Source organism: Polyodon spathula, chromosome 19, assembly GCF_017654505.1.
Source record: "Polyodon spathula isolate WHYD16114869_AA chromosome 19, ASM1765450v1, whole genome shotgun sequence".
Classification (NCBI taxonomy): domain Eukaryota; kingdom Metazoa; phylum Chordata; class Actinopteri; order Acipenseriformes; family Polyodontidae; genus Polyodon; species Polyodon spathula.
The window spans coordinates 12,708,900-12,724,951 of NC_054552.1; the positions used below are offsets into that span (position 1 = coordinate 12,708,900).

General features: G+C 39.7%; 1 protein-coding gene across 1 annotated transcript in view; it reads left to right on the top strand.

Moving 5' to 3' along the window:
- Nucleotides 1-6,347: 6,347 nt before the first annotated feature.
- LOC121294961 (proline-rich protein 5-like) overlaps nucleotides 6,348-16,052 on the top strand; it is a 44,782-nt gene continuing 35,077 nt past the window's right edge. The window contains exon 1 of the mRNA XM_041219217.1: nucleotides 6,348-7,122. The gene's annotated coding sequence lies outside the window, so the exon portion shown is untranslated. The remainder of the gene's footprint in view (nucleotides 7,123-16,052) is intronic.

Sequence of the window (16,052 nt, forward strand, 5' to 3'; positions counted from 1 at the left end):
ATGCAAAACACACGCTTTGAAAGTTCTGCTGACAAGCTTGTTATCCTGAATAACCTGAGCTTTAAACCGAATTGAAATTTTTCACCTCTCACTCATTGTGAACTGATGCTGTAATTTGGTAGTTGCGAATGAACAATCCATTTCTATCAGGGATCAGTCACGTAAAACAAGTGTCGCATAAAGTTCAGTCACATGAAATGAGTGTCAAGTAATCTACTTGCCTTTTTAATAGTTTTTATCCCTTCAGTACCAGTACTAGTATAGCATGGTGTTGAATGAAAAAATTAAGAGGAAGGATGCATATAAGGAGGCACATATGGAGAAAATCCGGGACCAAGGCTGTCAAATTAAGCGAAGGTGTTGAGTGATCCACCAGTCGAGTTAACCAAGGTTGATATATATATATATATATATATATATATATATATATATATATATATATATATATATATATATATATATATACAGTGGCTTGCGAAAGTATTGACCCCCCTTGGCATTTTTCCTATTTTGTTGCCTTACAACCTGGAATTAAAATGGATTTTTTGGGGGTTTGTATCATTTGATTTACACAACATGCCTACCACTTTGAAGATGCAAAATATTTTTTATTGTGAAACAAACAAGAAATAAGACAAAAAAACAGAAAACTTGAGTGTGCATAAGTATTCACCCCCCCAAAGTCAATACTTTGTAGAGCCACCTTTTGCAGCAATTACAGCTGCAAGTCTCTTGGGGTACGTATCTATAAGCTTGGCACATCTAGCCACTGGGATTTTTGTCCATTCTTCAAGGCAAAACTGCTCCAGCTCCTTCAAGTTGGATGGGTTCCGCTGGTGTATAGCAATCTTTAAGTCATACCACAGATTCTCAATTGGATTGAGGTCTGGGCTTTGACTAGGCCATTCCAAGACATTTAAATGTTTCCCCTTAAACCACTCGAGTGTTGCTTTAGCAGTATCTTAGGGTCATTGTCCTGCTGGAAGGTGAACCTCCGTCCCAGTCTCAAATCTCTGGAAGACTGAAACAGGTTTCCCTCAAGAATTTCCCTGTATTTAGCGCCATCCATCATTCCTTCAATTCTGACCAGTTTCCTAGTCCCTGCCGATGAAAAACAAACATGGTGTTCTCGGGGTGATGAGAGATGTTGGGTTTGCGCCAGACATAACGTTTTCCTTGATGGCCAAAAAGCTCAATTTTAGTCTCATCTGACCAGAGTACCTCCTTCCATATGTTTGGGGAGTCTCCCACATGCCTTTTTGCGAACACCAAACGTGTTTGCTTATTTTTTTCTTTAAGCAATGGCTTTTTTCTGGCCACTCTTCTGTAAAGCCCAGCTCTGTGGAGTGTACAGCTTAAAGTGGTCTTATGGACAGATACGCCAATCTCCGCTGTGGAGCTTTGCAGCTCCTTCAGGGTTATCTTTGGTCTCTTTGTTGCCTCTTTGATTAATGCCCTCCTTGCCTGGTCCGTGAGTTTTGGTGGGCGTGCCTCTCTTGCCAGGTTTGTTGTGGTGCCATATTCTTTCTATTTTTTAATAATGGCTTTAATGGTGCTCCGTGGGATGTTCAAAGTTTTGGATATTTTTTTATAACCCAACCCTGATCTGTACTTCTCCACAACTTTGTCCCTGACCTGTTTGGAGAGCTCTTCATGTTGCCGCTTGCTTGGTGGTGCCCCTTGCTTAGTGGTGTTGCAGACTCTGGGGCCTTTCAGAACAGGTGTATATATACTGAGATCATGTGACACTTAGATTGCACACAGGTGGGCTTTATTTAACTAATTATGTGACTTCTGAAGGTAATTGGTTGCACCAGATCTTATTTAGAGGCTTAATAGCAAAGGGGGTGAATACATATGCACGCACCACTTTTCTGTTATTTATTTTTTAGAATCTTTTGAAACAAGTTATTTTTTTTATTTCACTTCACCAATTTGGACTATTTTGTGTATTTCCATTACATGAAATCCAAATAAAAATCAATTTTAATTCCAGGTTGTAAGAGAACAAAATAAGAAAAATGCCAAGGAGGGTCAATACTTTTGCAAGCCACTGTGTGTGTGTGTGTGTGTGTGTGTGTGTGTATATATATATATATATATATATATGTTTGCAGAAGTATTCACCCCCTGCAAAGTTTTTACATTTTGTTGGCACCTGAGCGCACTCCACAATGCTTTCAAATTAGACTTTACATGTAGAATCTATAAAGTAAAACAAAATGTATATAGAATATAAATAAATAAGATTTAGAGAGAAAAATGTATTAATCTCAGTTGCATAAGTATTCAACCCGCTTGCTACTGCAGCCCTAAATCAGCTCAGGTGCAAATGATGTTTGAAAGGTCACTAAATGAGTGAATTGGTTTCAGTCTGAGTGGTTTAACATGTAAATAATTTCCTTCGGACTTTCAATCTGCAACTCACATAGTGAACCAAAAAAGCAACCATGAAGACCAAGGAGCTTTCGAAACAAGTCAGGGATAAAGTGGTAGTGAGGCACAGAGCAGAAGAAGGGTATAAGAAAATTTCAAAGGCACTGATTATCCCTCTCAGCACAGTCAAGTCCATCATAAGAAGTGGAAGATACAACATACCACCCAGACACTACCCAGATCAGGTCGCCCTCACAAACTGAGCAGCCGGGCAAGCAGGAAACTGGTTTGGGATGTCACTCTGAAGCCAACAATGACCTTGAGAGATCTGCAAAATTCTGTGTCTGAGATGGGAGTCAGTGTTCATACATCAACAATAAGCCGGTCCCTACACAAAGCTGGCCTGTATGGACAGGTGGCAAGAAAGAAGCCATTACTCAAAAAGACTCATCTTAAAGCAAGTATGGAGTTTGCGAAAAAAAACCAAAACATGTTGATGATATTGCAGACATGTGGAAAAAGGTTTTGTGGTCAGACGGGATAAAAATTTTCGGTCTAAATTGCAAGCATTACGTCTGGCGCAAGTCCAACACTGCACATCACCCAGTCAACACCATCCCAACTGTCAAGCATGGTGTTGGCAGCATCATGTTATGGGGATGCTTCTCTTCAGCAGGGTCTTGGGAGCTTGTCAGAATAGAGGGGAGAATGGATGGTGCAAAGTACAGGCGAATCCTTGAGGAAAACCTGTTTGAGTCAGCCAAGACTCTGAAACTGGGGAGGAAATTCACATTTCAGCAGGATAATGACCTGAAGCACAAAGCCAAATCCACACTGGAGTGGTTGAACAAGAAGAGAATTAATGTTCTTGAGAATTAATATTCTTGATATATATAAATAAGATTTTCCACTTTTTAATATACTGTACAATAAGAATCATCCTGTTGCATGGGATTTTATCAAAATGGGTCCTCAGATTTAGATGGTTTTGTTACAGAAAATGACATATATTGCTTTCTGGAACTACATTACAATATGAAGCCATAGGGGGGGCATGACAAGTTACAAGTCATTACACTTTATTACCCGGACTGATATAGACTTTCCTGTATGTAGCTTATAACACCATGTTCCAGATGCCAATTATGGAAAAACTCCTTAATAGTTCCAACAATAAAGACATATTCCTTTATACAGTAGGTAGCAATTGCATTCTATGTCATTAAAATGTAACTTTAGTTTCCTGTTTTCAAGGTGCCTGTTTGCATGTCACGAAACGCACTAAACTTGTATTTCACAGGAATCCAATGTGATTAGATGCCAAGTAAATTCTACTTTTAGAACAGACCCTATTTGTATGTTTTGTTGGTCGATGGTCAAGCTGGCAAAGTCACTGTTTTAGATTTCAGTGCTTTTGCACACTTTTATTGTTGACAATTAAATACAATAATTAAACAAAACACAGATGGCCTTCAGGCTTCAAGACTGGGGAGGACACAGCTTTCCCTGGTGCAAAACACATCTTCCCAGACATTTCTATTAACGCAGCACAGATTTGTATTCTATCTGTTCCTACAGCCTACTGCTAATAGCTAGGCTTTGTACAGCCTTTATACCAAACAACAGCTCATTGATTGATGGGCCCTGCATTCCAGCCATATTCTTACATGGTGGAATGGATGGAGTCAGAAACCAATTGACATGCAGGGGGAGGGCCCTTATTCCTGCAAAGCTACACTAAAATCTACGAACAATGTGACAGGGGACTCCTCACCCCACCACACATGGAAACATAGTTTTAAAAGTTTGAGCTTAGCACAGTTCATAGCAATAATTCCCCTGCTAAAGACCATTACAATATGTTTGTTAGTCGCTTACATGGGCCTTTTGCATCCTGAATGTGTCTAAAGACAGTGAGACTATATTTGATTATTTGTATGTGTGTTGCAGATAGCCAATGAGGTGTGGCTGTCCAGTGTAACAGATAACATCCTAATGACAGAATATCATATTTCTATAATATCCTTTACAAACGTTTCCACAGCAAAAGCACAGCAAAGTGTAATAAAGCACAGTGAAAGCATTGTAAAGCCAAGAGAGGTATAAAGCACATTAAAAAAAATAGCAAACCATAATAAACTAGGATAAATGCATAATATAATCATTGGAAAGCTGTAACATTACTGTGGAAAACTTTTAAAGGGATGCCTGACTTTTGGGACATATTATATAATAAAGTGCCTGTGACAGGATGAAAGCCCTTCGTGTCAATAGTGTGTAAATATAGGCATGGCAGGGATGGGGTTAAAGTCCTCCCTACTTAATACATGTGACAGGTGCCTTAATTGGATGATTGATGGTTAATTAGGTTCCAGCCACATGCTATATAAAAGAGAGAAAATCCTTTGCTTGGGAAGGTGTTCTGAGTAGAGTTAGGTGAGTCTAGCTGTGTGCAGTGTGCAGTGTGCAGTGTGCATTCTGTTCTGGTCAGTGAAGGTGAATGCCCAGCCTGACATAAGTATTGTTTTGTTTAAACCTTTTATTTTGGCCCCTGTGCCTTGTTTATTTGTTCATGTTTTGTTTGTGTCTTTATTAATAAACATACTACCACCTACTTCACCTGGCAACATACATGACTGATAACCTTTAAACTTAATTGGGTTTATTTTTAGTTCCAGATTAGTTTGGCTACTTCATAGCATATTGTAAAGTACATTTGCAGACTCATAACCTTTACAATAATCAAGGTAACTGGCAGACATAGCATTGTTCAACAGGAGCTAAATCACAGCTCATGCAAGTGAGAGAGGACACCTCAGTTCTGATCTGAACACCCTTAACTTTACATCTCAGGTCATTCTCAAGACTATACTGCCTTTGTGATGAGGACATGTCCTCTAGGCTGGGTTGAGACCATGAAACTTGCCCCTCCTACCTCCAATCCCTTGTGTCTCCTTACACCTCACACCCTCTTCCTTACTCTCTAGCCCCTCTGTGGTGGAACCAGCTACCGGAGAACTTCAGGACTGCCCCTCCCCAAGACCCCCATGTTAAGACTGCACTTCTAGATCTCTTGCTCTACCCCTCCTACTATGCAGTCGACTTCCCTGATCTCAGCACCATGTTACTGGACCCTCTACTATGTGCAAAACCATGCTTTTTATGTTAATGGCTTGCAGCTGCAACAGCACTTTGGCCCATCTGAAACTGCACACTTCACAATCACTGCACAATGACGTGGCGCGGTTAGTCGGCTACCAGTTTCTGAAAGCAGCTGTCACTTTACTGTTAGCCTCTATGCTAAATGATATCATTTTTATAAATTATGGTTATGGTAGGATTACATTTTTGACATATTTATTTGTATTTTATATTCATGATATGTCTAACTCACTCTAAATAGTTCATAAATTGGTGATGCTATTAATAGGCTTAATATAAATTGAATTGTTTTCTGTTTCAACATCCCCATACATAAAGATCCAGTGTTATGACAGTGTGTTTCCAGATAACACCCACTCTAACAGGAGCTACAAATAAAAATGAACAAATAGGGTTCAAGGATCGTCCATTATATAGGCGAATTATTGGGAATAGGTGGGTATATAGAGTATTTACATAATTCCATATAAATAATTGTAATAAATAATGGTTTGCGTTTAAACTGTATTTATTAATTTACGTTTTAGTTCCTGATACTGCAGGCGTTATCAGAAATCTTGTCACAGAGTATTAAACTGTGGTATCACTTTAGCCCTGGTATCAGTGTTATAGTAAATGTCACTTCTGTTTTTCAAGCAACTAAAAAAAATGAAAGATTAAGTGTAAAAGCATTCTTCTGCATAACCTGTACTGAAGTGTAACATGGAGCCAGCGTACCACTCATTAGTACACGGGTCAAGTATTAGTACGCGTACCACATTGTGGCGATGTACCACTTTAGAACAGTACACTGGAACAAAGGAGAAACGAACATCACCAAATAAAACCGAAACATTAAAAACGACATTAACTAAATTAACCAGGACTTCTACCAATCTCACAAGAAGCAGAAACAATTAGCGACATTGCAGAAAGATTTTAAAAATCTTTGCTGAGTAAGCTGGCAGATCACAGACGCAAGTTTATGAAGAATTGTAAATAGACTGAACTCTATGCAGCCTCCCTTTCAGGAGGCTGCGTGCTGCGCGCCTGATGATGAGCTAACCTTTCTGGAGAGCTCGGAGCCTCACATGCTACTGCAGATTACTATACCTCATGAAAGATCAATGCTACCGCCCTGAAAGATTTGCAGTGCCGGGGGAGGGTCGACTGAGAGAGCCTGGGACCCGGCTGGCAATTTGCAGAATTAATTTAAACATTTAAGACTCGGTTTTTGTGCAATTGGCAAAGCTGATAACATTGTCTGGAAATGAATTATCTCCCGTACTGACAGTCGTATTCAGGATACGAGTCAGAATTGTGTTACAAACTTCCTCAGCTCTGAGAGTTTGAGAGTCTGTCATCGGCGTATATCCAATGCATCCTTGAGCAGTGTACTTACTTTTACAAACGGAGCTTAACACCGATAAATGCTAACCAAAGCCTGGGAAAGCCGGCTTATTTGGACCTGGTGTCAATAGTTAACCCTCAACTACTGCGGCGAACATAGAACTGAAAGAACTGCTCGTATGCTTTCTTCTGTTCTGCTACTGTCACTTTCACAAGCAACAAACCAGCATTCGAAAGACGTCAGTATATGAGGAGGTAAGTGTTCTATTGCTGTTTCTTCTTTCGTTTTATTCTGGGCATGTTTTATAGCCGTGTTGCTTTTGCAGACCGTTTTTTGTTGCAAACAATTCAAAATAGTTGTATTTTATACCATCTGATTGGCAGTTTTGTTGGCTGGTTTCCTGATGAATGTAAAAAGAACATGCTCATAACCCTATATAGGGCTCAAACATCACTTCGTACAGCTAAACAGGGTCAAGGAGATAACTGGATATTTATATTTGAATTTGAAGACTGCTGTTTTTGTTTAGTCGAGACTGGATGTACAATTGGTTTATCCACATCGTTCCTCAATTGATAATATTCTGTGCAACAGACCGCAGTACTACAATTTGTATCAAATGATAACTGACTTTTACTGCAAGTACTACAAACAGGGGCATCCATCTCTCCGCCGATTTACAGCTGAATAGGGATGTAGGTAATTTGGCATGGATAGATCTTCAGTATTTGAGGTAATGTTATATAGCACTGTCTGTACTGAAGTATAAAATATATAACCTGAGGTCCTGTTATATATATATATAACCTCAGGTCCTGTTTTAGTTTAAACGGATACAGTCAGTAGGTCTTGTTTTAGTTTAAAGGGTTACAGTCAGTAGGTCTTGTTTTCGTTTAAAGGGATACAGTCAGTAGGTCTTGTTTTAGTTTAAAGGGATACAGTCAGTAGGTCTTGTTTTAGTTTAAAGGGATACAGTCAGTAGGTCTTGTTTTAGTTTAAAGGGATACAGTCAGTAGGTCTTGTTTTAGTTTAAAGGGATACAGTCAGTAGGTCTTGTTTTAGTTTAAAGGGTTACAGTCAGTAGGTCTTGTTTTAGTTTAAAGGGATACAGTTAGTAGGTCTTGTTTTAGTTTAAAGGGATACAGTCAGTAGGTCTTGTTTTAGTTTAAAGGGTTACAGTCAGTAGGTCTTGTTTTCGTTTAAAGGGATACAGTCAGTAGGTCTTGTTTTAGTTTAAAGGGATACAGTCAGTAGGTCTTGTTTTAGTTTAAAGGGATACAGTCAGTAGGTCTTGTTTTAGTTTAAAGGGATACAGTCAGTAGGTCTTGTTTTAGTTTAAAGGGATACAGTCAGTAGGTCTTGTTTTAGTTTAAAGGGATACAGTCAGTAGGTCTTGTTTTAGTTTAAAGGGATACAGTTAGTAGGTCCTGTTTTAGTTTAAAGGGATACAGTCAGTAGGTCTTGTTTTAGTTTAAAGGGATACAGTCAGTAGGTCTTGTTTTAGTTTAAAGGGATACAGTCAGTAGGTCTTGTTTTAGTTTAAAGGGATACAGTCAGTAGGTCTTGTTTTAGTTTAAAGGGATACAGTTAGTAGGTCTTGTTTTAGTTTAAAGGGATACAGTCAGTAGGTCTTGTTTTAGTTTAAAGGGTTACAGTCAGTAGGTCTTGTTTTCGTTTAAAGGGATACAGTTAGTAGGTCTTGTTTTAGTTTAAAGGGATACAGTCAGTAGGTCTTGTTTTAGTTTAAAGGGTTACAGTCAGTAGGTCTTGTTTTCGTTTAAAGGGATACAGTCAGTAGGTCTTGTTTTAGTTTAAAGGGATACAGTCAGTAGGTCTTGTTTTAGTTTAAAGGGATACAGTCAGTAGGTCTTGTTTTAGTTTAAAGGGATACAGTCAGTAGGTCTTGTTTTAGTTTAAAGGGATACAGTTAGTAGGTCTTGTTTTAGTTTAAAGGGATACAGTTAGTAGGTCTTGTTTTAGTTTAAAGGGATACAGTTAGTAGGTCCTGTTTTAGTTTAAAGGGATACAGTCAGTAGGTCTTGTTTTAGTTTAAAGGGATACAGTCAGTAGGTCTTGTTTTAGTTTAAAGGGATACAGTCAGTAGGTCTTGTTTTAGTTTAAAGGGATACAGTCAGTAGGTCTTGTTTTCGTTTAAAGGGATACAGTCAGTAGGTCTTGTTTTAGTTTAAAGGGATACAGTCAGTAGGTCTTGTTTTAGTTTAAAGGGATACAGTCAGTAGGTCCTGTTTAACTTGTTTAACTTTGCAGTGACTTCTCATTTTGTCTTGTTTGTCGTGAATTGTTTTTTCTTGTACTATTAAAACTGTTACTATTAGAAACTGGTTGCCTGTTTTCACTTTAAGTTTGCAAAAAAATGTAATTTCTAATTTTTATACAAATCTTATGACTATAGCTTCCTATGGAGGAAGGTGCAAAATCAGACAATTGAAACAACTGTCAGGATAAAAAAAAAAAACTGTCAAACTGTTAAGAAAATATAAGGATGTTTAAACTCTGCAGATAATTTATTTGCTTATCAGCTTTTTCCAACAGATTACGTTTTTGTACATCCAAAACGGGAATACCCACTGTTAAGGCAAATAATGTCTCATTTGTAGTCAGTGTGCGTGCAAATTCATTTGCGTATGCCTAGTTTATTTTTTCTATCAGAATCTTGTCTGCCAAAAATGTCTCATTTCAATGGTTTTGCTCCGAATGTATGCCTCTTTCATTCTTTTATAAGAACCTGTTGCTGTGTATCATAATCTTCATATATCTTAACCCAAGGTCTATTATACAAAATCTATTTTTTGTAAAATAAAATATTTCTAGTGTCAGAACTATTTTTGCATTCTCAGCACATTGTTACACACATTAAAACACATATTACATTCTGACAGTGTACACATTGCTGGCACTACACCAGTGTAATGTCATGGTACCCTGTCATAATTTGGTACACGTGCAATAATTTGCGACCTGAGTGTTTCACTGTTGTCATAAAGTATTTTTTTTTGTTGTGTCAGGCCTACCAAACAGTGGCGGACGAAGAGACAGATGGGCTCCTCCCCCTCTCCTCTAAAACTTTAATGTAACACTTGTTTATAAACATCAAACAGGCCAAGACAGTGTTCAAAATGTAACCGTATTTAATTCTCAGAATGTTAGCATTATGAAGCAATATACAACTCCTCCTACAGTTTTCTATTCACCTACTTGAATTGCATTTTGCATGCATCTTTACATCCAACACTAGGCTTACACGATTTGTAAGCACAAGCTAACAATTTAATCAACATGATTGAGAGAATAGCAGTAGCTGCTGAAATGAGGGAGGACAGAAACAGAATTACCGGTATCTGCTACATCGACACTTCTATTGCCACGGTTACCAAATGCCTCAATGGAGGGAAACGATATTTAACTTTTTAATATAATTGAATACAGAAGAACCTTAGTTACAACATGAATCTCTTCCAACAACATCTTCATTCACTGTTAGACTAGTGACATTCACATGATATCGCTGCATTTCAAAATTTATCAGAAACAACTTTACAATATTAACATTAGCGTTACATGTTTTACTATTAACATTTATTGTAAGTAATATTAAACATTTGCTAACTGTATTTTGCTAAAGAAAACCATTAGAACATCATTATAATTTAAAATAGAGGTATATAATATACATTTCAAACATCCCTACAAATAAATAAATACATAAATGCATAAATTGAAGAACATTGTTAACCAAAGTGCTTCTATAGCATCGACTTGTAAAACCTCCAGATGAATGAAGAAATCCTTTAGAATTGCACCTGATACCTCTAGAAACAAGTGTTAAGCAAAGAGAGAGGACTTCTTTTTTTTAGTGTGAGGGTGCAAGTTCCTGTTTTTCTAATTGTAAACACACACATTTAGGCTGATGAAATGTTTATTATCTACTGGATTTATTAAGAGACCATTCGTGCAAGTAGCACTGAAATCCAAATTCAAAGAGTACAAAACACATCATGTTGCATCATATTACAGTATGCTCTTCTGAAGTACATATCCTGTGTGCCTAAAAGTGTTATGCAGTTAACCAGTGTATGCAATTATCAGTAGCATGTATAGTGTATTACAGGCACATTTAATTGTATAATTGATAATTGCATACAATTATGAAGCACATTTCTTATGAAAATGTATGTATATGTTCCTTTTAATTGTATTGTTTGGTTAAATGTATATGATACTGTATTCAGCTTATCTTTAAATATGTTGTGGTTTGTTTGTACATCCTGTTTACTGATTTCAAAGAAGCTGCTTCATTGTTCTGCCTCTTCTAGCAGTGAACTCCACATCACAGAGCTGTGCTGCCTCTTCTAGCAGTGATCACATCACAGGGCTGTGCTTCCTCTACTAGCAGTGATCACATCACAGAGCTGTGCTGCCTCTTCTAGCAGTGATCACATCACAGAGCTGTGCTGCCTCTCTAGCAGTGAACTTCACATCACAGAGCTGTGCTGCCTCTTCTAGCAGTGATCACATCACAGGGCCGTGCTGCTTCTTCTAGCAGTGAACTCCACATCACAGAGCTGTGCTGCCTCTTCTAGCAGTGATCACATCACAGGGCTGTGCTGCTTCTTCTAGCGGTGAACTCCACATCACAGAGCTGTGCTGCCTCTTCTAGCAGTGAACTCCACATCACAGATCTGTGCTGCCTCTTCTAGCAGTGATCACATCACAGAGCTGTACTGCCTCTTCTAGCAGTGAACTCCACTTCACAGAGCTGTGCTGCCTCTTCTAGCAGTGATCACATCACAGAGTTGTGCTGCCTCTTCTAGCAGTGAACTCCACATCACAGAGCTGTGCTGCTTCTTCTAGCAGTGATCACATCACAGGGCTGTGCTGCTTCTTCTAGCGGTGAACTCCACATCACAGAGCTGTGCTGCCTCTTCTAGCAGTGAACTCCACATCACAGAGCTGTGCTGCCTCTTCTAGCAGTGAACTCCACATCACAGAGCTGTGCTGCCTCTTCTAGCAGTCCACTTCACAAGGCAGGAGCCTGGTCTTCGTAAATTGATTACTAGAAGAAAGACTTAAGTGCTTGTGACTTTAGCAACAGAATAGGGGTTTCCCCTTGACTACTCGGAGAACCGACCTCACTGAGTTGAGACCGAACCGATCAACCTCCAAGATCGGGAAGCGAGGAAGGCAGGATAGAGGATGAACTAAGGTCTCCCTGGCTTACTGAGACATCTAATTGAGAGAGGTTAGACTCGGCAGAGGCTTCAAGACCACATGGAGAGCCTTGCATTCTATGCAGAGAGATCAAAAGGGCTGGAAAAGAGAATAAAAAATAAACGGCCAGGGCTCTCATCCCCTCTCCAGCTGTAAGAGCCACCTTCAATAAGTTGAGGTTCTGTTCACTTAAGGTCAAATAAAGTGTACAGTAAGATAGTACAGTAAGTAATGAAGCTTCAAATGTCAACTTGTTTTTCTAATTTTCTTACTATTTTATAATGTTTTCAATCTATCTGAATGATTCTGGATTGCTCCAATATTTAGTTGTACGTTTCCTCTAAATTTGCTTTTACCTGTCTGAGCTGCTTTGAGCTTGTTTGGAATCCTAAATGTCGAGACTTTACTCATTCACACCATGTGACAATGTGATCTTTCAACTCTGCCAATTGCACATACTTTGCATTTAAATTGGCAGAAGGTAGGTGGGCTGGATTTAAAAGGTCACATTGTCACATCATTTGAATGGAATGAGGAAGGTTGTTCAGTCCCGGCACTTAGGATTCTCCAGACAAGCTCCAATCTGCTCAAAGCAGAGTTTAGAAAAGACAGATTTAGAAAAAAAATCTTCTAATATCTCAGTATTGGAGCAATAGAACCCAAGCCATTCAGAATGACTGCAAATGACACGAGTAGTCAGGAAAATGTAGTAATAATAATAATAATAATAATAATAATAATAATAATAATAATAATAACTTTTAGCCAATCCCAAAGTGTTTAACATAGGTGATGGAAGACATGATAACAAACAACAGGGCAAAATAAAATACAGAATAAAAAACAATACAAATACATTCAACAAAGTAAGAGACAGCATTAACACAGATCCTTAAAAGCTCCACAGTCTGATCCTCTCATGGAGCTGGGTATTACATTCCAGAGGTAAGGAGCTGCTCTACAGAAGGCTCTGTGTCCCATGGACTGTAGTTTGGTAATAGGTGGTCGAAGGTAACCGGAGTTGGAAGACTGGAGAGTGCGGACAGGAGAGTAGGCATGAAGCAGGTCTCGCAGGTCTCCCGGAGGAGCAACTTGTATTGGAATCGGAATAATGGAAGCCAATGTAGTTTAAAAAGCACAGCTGTAATATGTTCCCGAGATGCTGTATGGGTTAAAACACGGGTGGCACAATTCTGCATATATGGCAACTTGTTTATAACTCTCGTACAGACTTCAGATAAAAGCACATTACAATAATCAAGCCTAGAAGTAATAAAAGCGTGAATCAGTTTTTCAGCATCAGAGAAAGATAAAAGAGGCCTTATCCGTACAACATTGTGGAGATGGAAAAAGGACACCCTAGTGGCATTTTTAATATGGGCTTCGACGGTCACAAAAGAATAAAAAATAAAGCGCAGGTTACGTACTACAGTAGAAGCAGATACATTTAGTGTCAATATTCCAAATTAACATTACCAACTCTGAACAAGAGACTGAGGACCAATTCAAATCATTTCTGTTTTGTCACAGTTTAGTTTAAGAAAACTCTTTTGCATGCATTTTTTTTATATAACAAAGGCAGCTGACTAGCAAAGGGTAGCAGTGCTGGTACCAGGTTTCTTACACATCAGCATAAAAATGATACCTGAGGCCAAAGGATCTAATAATCTGCCCAAGTGGTAACATGTAAACACAAAAGAGTAAGGGGTCCAGAATATATAATAATAAATATATTGTATTATTACTTTTAATTGCAAGGGAATTATATTGCAAGGAACATCCCTAATTCAATGAGCCTGCAGTATGTGTTATAAATTAATTTATACCACAAGAGTGGGTATGTCTAGTGTGGGATATATTTGTGTTATCTCACTTGAGTGGGATAACATGAGTGGGATAACATGCTTACTGGGACTAGTTTCGAATGGGTCTTTGCTTACATTCCAATCCAGTGGTGTGCTGCTGAAATTCAGGATGAAGCTGTGCTTCAGTATTTAAACAGTATTGCCACCGATATGTGTTTTATAACAACTTCAAAATGTCTGAAATAATTTCTAATTTCTATTGTTGTTTTGATTTTGGACTCCCGATTTCCTTGAGAACGAGTTTAGTCAAGAAATACTTATCCAGCAGCCTGTAACCCCTTCATTAAAACAAGTGAAGGTGGGAAACTACAGAGAGGATGTAAACTGACAGATTGAGCTCAAGGTTCTATCTAAAGATGGTTGTGAAGAGGCCATAAACAGAATGAATCTGAGTCGAAGCAATCTGTTGACAAGGAAAGTACAGATCCACCAGGAAGGCTTTAGGTGCTTTATCTGTGCTGAAAACAATGCCACACTGTTAGTATCTTCATTGCTTGGAAACTCTTGCAGTCAAATGTAAAACCTGCAGGTGTATTGTTTTGGCGTTTGTTTTTTCGGTTGTGTTTACACACACCCTCATCAGCGACCGGAATAGATGTTCTGCCTGGCCTCATGGTCATTCTGTGCCATCAACAACACTGCATACAGGGGGAAGGTGACTCATTTAGGCTAATTCACTGGCATCTCATGCCTTTCACCTCTGGAGGTAAGGTGAAATTATAGTAGTTCTCAGCATTGCCCCCAGTGGATTCCAGTCTAGCCCACATCACCAAACTTGAACAAACCAGCCGGTGCTATTGTCCCTTGCATGAGCTCCTAAAAAAAAAGAATAAAATAACAGGGCTTGAAACTCAAACGAGCCCTGCACCCAGTCTGAACTCAAAGGAGCCCTGCACCCAGTCTGAACTCAAAGGAGCCCTGCACCCAGTCTGAACTCAAAGGAGCCCTGCACCCAGTCTGAACTCAAAGGAGCCCTGCACCCAGTCTGAACTCAAAGGAGCCCTGCATCCAGTCTGAACTCAAGCGAGCCCTGCACCCAGTCTGAACTCAAAGGAGCCCTGCACCCAGTCTGAACTCAAAGGAGCCCTGTATCCAGTCTGAACTCAAGCGAGCCCTGCATCCAGTCTGAACTCAAACAAGGCCTGCATCCAGTCTGAACTCAAGCGAGCCCTGCATCCAGTCTGAACTCAAAGGAGCCCTGCATCCAGTCTGAACTCAAGCGAGCCCTGCATCCAGTCTGAACACACACGAGCCCTGCATCCAGTCTGAACTCAAACAAGCCCTGCATCCAGTCTGAACTCAAACAAGCCCTGCATCAGGTCTGAACACACACGATCCCTGCATCCAGTCTGAACTCAAAGGAGCCCTGCATCCAGTCTGAACTCAAAGGAGCCCTGCATCCAGTCTGAACTCAAGCGAGCCCTGCATCCAGTCTGAACACAGACGAGCCCTGCATCAGGTCTGAACACACACGAGCCCTGCATCAGGTCTGAACACACACGATCCCTGCATCCAGTCTGAACTCAAAAAAACCCTGCATCCAGTCTGAACTCAAAGGAGCCCTGCACCCAGTCTGAACTCAAAGGAGCCCTGCACCCAGTCTGAACTCAAAGGAGCCCTGCACCCAGTCTGAACTCAAAGGAGCCCTGCATCCAGTCTGAACTCTCCTCAAAGGACCCTACCCAGTCTGAACCAAAGAGCCCTGCACCATCTGAAGCTCAAGGACCCTGCATCCAGGGCTTGAAACTCAAAGGAGCCCTGCACCCAGTCTGAACTCAAAGGAGCCCTGCACCCAGTCTGAACTCAAAGGAGCCCTGCATCCAGTCTGAACTCAAGCGAGCCCTGCATCCAGTCTGAACTCAAACGAGCCTTGCACCCAGTCTGAACTCAAAGGAGCCCTGCATCCAGTCTGAACTCAAAGGAGCCCTGCATCCAGTCTGAACTCAAGTAAGCTCTGCATCCAGTCCTGAGTTTCAAAACTGCCTTGAATAAAGTATATTATTGAAAAGATCAGAAGTTTGAACTTAAATAAATTGTTTCTCCTTATAACCGCAAGAGCTCCTATTCAAAAATCTAGAGACTCAGGTGTG